This window comes from Tribolium castaneum, chromosome 3 (genome assembly GCF_031307605.1).
Source record: "Tribolium castaneum strain GA2 chromosome 3, icTriCast1.1, whole genome shotgun sequence".
In the NCBI taxonomy this organism is placed as follows: domain Eukaryota; kingdom Metazoa; phylum Arthropoda; class Insecta; order Coleoptera; family Tenebrionidae; genus Tribolium; species Tribolium castaneum.
In genome coordinates this window covers 7,853,012-7,857,571 of record NC_087396.1, presented here as the reverse complement: position 1 = coordinate 7,857,571, position 4,560 = coordinate 7,853,012, and the positions used below count along the sequence as shown (strand labels likewise).

Here is a 4,560-nt window from a genome sequence, read left to right as displayed (position 1 = left end):
CATTTATAATGACAATACTAGTAGTACTAAATTTGCTTATATGCAAGCGCTTAATTAAGGTAACAGTTTTTTTGTTTTTTGCTTATATCTCGAAAACAGTTACTCCTATCAATTTTTACTTTTTCACGAAAATTAAAGGTGATAAAATTTCCTACAAAATAGTTATTTGCATTTTTCATGTAGAACTAACCATAAGCGAGATATAAGTTAAATAATTAATAATTAAAAAAAGTGTTTTAACAGAAAATGTCTTGTGATTTAAAATACACTTAATTTATTGGGTCCAATACTTTATTAGAAGAAAAAGAAGGTGACATAAAAGTCACTGAAGTCTTCAGAGTCGTTTTTAAATGCTGCTTTTTTGTCTTCGTCTCAAACATTGAAAACTGAATTACATTTTTGTTCAGTAACAGTTACAGTTTTCTTATTGGTTTTTTGCTTATATCTCGAAAACAGTTACTCCTATCAAATTTTATCTTTCTATCAAAATTAAAGCTGATAAAATTTCCAACAAAATAGTTATTTACATTTTTCTTGTAGGACCAAGCATAAACGAGTTATAGAGTTGGATATAAATAATATTTAACAAAAATTTGCTTTAAAATAAAATGCTTGAAAAACCGGAATTAAACTAAATTAACTGTGTCTAACACTTTAGTAGAGGAAAAAAGAGAAGACATAAAAGTCACTAAATGTTTTAGAGTCGTCTTTAGTCGTCATATTAATAACAATAACATTAATAATAATAATACTAATAGGACTAAATTTGCTTATATGCAAACGCTTAATTAAGGTAACAGTTTTTTGGTTTCTTGCTTGTATCTCGAAAACAGTTACTCCTATCAATTTTTATCTTTTTTTCAAAATTAAAGCTGATAAAATTTCCTACAAAATAGTTATTTGCATTTTTTTGTAGGACCAACCATAAGCGAGTTATAGAGTTGTGTTAATGCGTAAAAGAAAGGCTATTTAAAACAACACAAAAAAAACTTACCGAGTGGTCCGTCAAAGTGCAGATCGATGTAAGAAGGAAGAAGTAAGGAAAGAGGAAGAATAGGAAAAAAAGAGAACCTTGACGGTACGGCACAATTAAATTAACGATTAATAAATGCACTGTAAAATGCGGCGTGTGGCTGCCACCCGATCGCTTCTCGACTACTACTACTACTACTCTTATCTCTTAGTAAAGATTACAAAAACCCCTAAATGAAAAGAGGCGCTAACATTCCCCCCGACCGTTAAGGAATGAAGTTAACTAAAACCAAATTATCAACTAAAGAAAAGAAAGATAAGTTCCCTTCCGCATAATAATAATAAATATTAAATTAAATTAAACTGCAAGTAATTGCATCCACCCAAAGAACAAATAACTAAAAACAAAATTATAGGATCAAAACGATCACTGATTTGGAAGGGGACATAGACGAACTATAGGTCGTTTATAAAGACCATGGGGAGTTTTGACGCTGGCGACGCGAACTATCCCATCCTTGCCAGGAAAGACCTCTTGAACGACCCCTAATGGCCAATGCAACGGTGGGGTGTTATCCGTCCGCAAAACTACGACCGTACCGACCTTTATTGGAGAAGATGGCTTATTCCATTTTTGACGAACTTGCAAATTATGTAGATATTCCACGTGCCATCGTTTCCAATACGTTTGCAAAATTTGATCGAGCAGTTCTTTTCGGGTTACTAAATTAGTCGACATGTCTAAATTTTGAATTGGTAGCGATTGAAGGGGCGTCCCTGTCAAAAAATGAGCAGGCGTCAAAGCTAACGGCTCGTTAGGATCCGAGCTGAGCGTACACAATGGTCGAGAATTTAATAAAGCCTCTATTTGAGTAATAACCGTCGTAAATTCTTCATAAGTCAAAATTTGGGTGCCAATAACTTTAGTTAAATGAGACTTCACACTTTTAATGTTTGCCTCCCAGATTCCTCCAAAGTGAGGTGCTGCTGGAGGATTAAATTTCCATACTACATTTCGTTTTATCAATTCATCATCAATACTAGAATGATACTCTTGTGAGGTCACAAATTTTGACAAATCGTCTAGGGCAGTTTTAGCTCCAATAAAATTTGTACCACAATCGGAATACAAAACCGAGCATGGACCACGACGGGATAAAAAACGTTTAAAGGCATTAATAAAAGTCGCAGTGGATAGGTCAGAAGCCACTTCTAGATGTAAGGCTTTGGTAACTAAACAAATAAATAAGCATAAATAAGCTTTCTGGCTTTTTACACCTCTACGACGAGTCAGAGTGATATAGAAAGGTCCGGCATAATCTACACCACTGTGCAAAAATGGTTTCGCTTCTGTAATTCTAGGAGCGGGCAAATCCGCCATACATGGGAAAGTTGCGCGAGGACGAAATTTAAAGCAAAAATTACAGTTGCGAATGCGATGTCTAACAACATTTCGTGCAGCTAAAATCCAAAATTTCTGACGCAACAACGACAGTGTAAGATGCGGACCAGTATGTAAATTACGTTGGTGAAAATAGTCTATTAAGAGATCCACCAAGTGGTCTTTTTTGGGCAGCAAAAACGGATGCTGCTGATCATATTCTAAATTTGAGTTTGATAGACGTCCTCCTACTCTAATAACTCCATCTTTAAGAAACGGACATAAGGAACGAATTTTAGGCGAACAAGGTTTATTTTGCTCTAACAAAGCTAAATCTGAAGCAAAATGTTCTCTTTGGACAAGTCTAACTAGCGTTAATTCAGCGGTTTCTAAGTCTTTGAGTGTAATAAGATTTCCTTTTGGCAATATCTTAAGAAATCTGAGAACATATACAACTGCATTGCGCAATTTACTATACGAAGACGATCTATCTATAAGTTGTCGTAAAGGGTTGACACAACGTGAGAAAGTGACGAGAACTATCGGTTTCTCTTCGAGTGGAGGTTCGTCTGTATTAGTTGAAGAGTTAATAGGCCATAACTGTTCGTCCATAAATAACCAACTAGGACCAGTTAGCCAAATCGGGTGGTTTAAAAGGTGCGCCGGTGTTAGACCCCTAGAAATTGGGTCGGCTGGGTTTTCCTTCCCATCGACATGATACCAATTAACCGACGGCACTAATTCTTGAATTTTTGCCACGCGATTTGCTACAAAAGTGTGCCAACGATGAGGAGATGCGTTTATCCAGTTAAGTACGACCGAAGAATCAGTCAGAGCAACAATGTTTTCTATAATTAATCGCGATTGGAAAGTGCTTTCTACAAAATGGATCAGTCTAGCTAAAAGAAGCGCAGCACAAAGCTCTAATCTGGGTATCGAAATTGACTTTAACGGAGCAACTTTTGATCTAGCGCAAATGATTCTAACAGTAGGTACCTTTTCTGGAACTTTTACATACACTACCGCTCCATAACCCTTTTCTGATGCGTCTGCAAATCCAACAATTGTCACAGGTAAATTACTACAAGTTCCTAAATGACGCGGAATTTCAAAGTTTTCCAAAAGATGCAACTCTCTTTTTAAAAGACTCCAAATTTTTTGTATATCAGCCGATACAGGATCGTCCCAACCAAGTTTTTGAACCCAAATTTCCCGAATCAATAATTTTGCATATAAGGTAACGGGAGCCAACAATCCTAAAGGATCCCAAATGCGAGCAATTATTGACAAAATATTCCGTTTCGTACATTCTATGTCAGGAACACTAATTTTAAAACCAAGCAAGTCGGTTTGCGGATGCCACTGAAAACCTAAGACCTTCAAGGAATCATTGCTAAATTCAACGGGCTGAAAGCAGCGTTCCGATTCTAAAATTTCTGACAATAATTCATTAGAGTTTGTTGTCCATTTGGTTAAGCTAAACCCCCCGGCCCTAAACAAACCAATTAAATCGCGATACAACGCAATAGCTTCTTCACTGGTAGGAACACTAGTTACAACATCGTCCATGTATGTATCTCTATTTACAATTCCTGAAGCTAACTGAAAATTTCTAGATTCGTCCGAGGCAAGTTGCTTAACTGTACGAAGAGCTAAAAATGGCGAGGCTTTGACTCCAAAAGAGACTACATTGATTTCGTATGTTTGGAGAGGTTCATTAATCGAAAATCGCCAGAGAATTCTTTGAAAGCATCGATGATCGGGATTAAGCCAAATTTGTCTATACATCTGACGTACGTCAGCGGTCATGGCTACAGCAAATAGTCTAAAATTCAGTAGCAAAGAAACTATATCGGTTTGTAATTTTTCACCAGTATATAAAACATCGTTCAAAGAAAGCGAATTACTACCTTTGGCGCTAGCATCAAACACAACTCTCAGTGGAGTACTAGTACTTTCCTTAAAAATAGCATGATGCGGAATGTAAAATGAAGATTCGCTATTCAATCTATGTGGCTCTACTAAAGACATGTGACCTTGCTCGATGAAGTCTTGTATTGCATCGCAATAACTTTGATGAAATGCTGGCATTGAGCGAAATTTTCTTTCTAAAGCTAGATATCTTCGAAAAGCGTTTTGAAATGAACTACCCAAATTAGGAGGAAATTCTTTAAAAGGAAGCGAGACTATGTATTTTCCGGACGGTT

General features: G+C 36.2%; 1 long non-coding RNA gene across 1 annotated transcript; it reads left to right on the top strand.

The window, feature by feature from the left end:
- Window positions 1-948: 948 nt before the first annotated feature.
- On the top strand, window positions 949-4,251 carry LOC135265680 (uncharacterized). The gene is made up of 2 exons (XR_010333456.1): window positions 949-3,922; window positions 3,970-4,251. It is a non-coding gene; the product is annotated as an uncharacterized LOC135265680 (long non-coding RNA).
- The last annotated feature ends 309 nt before the right edge of the window (window positions 4,252-4,560 follow it).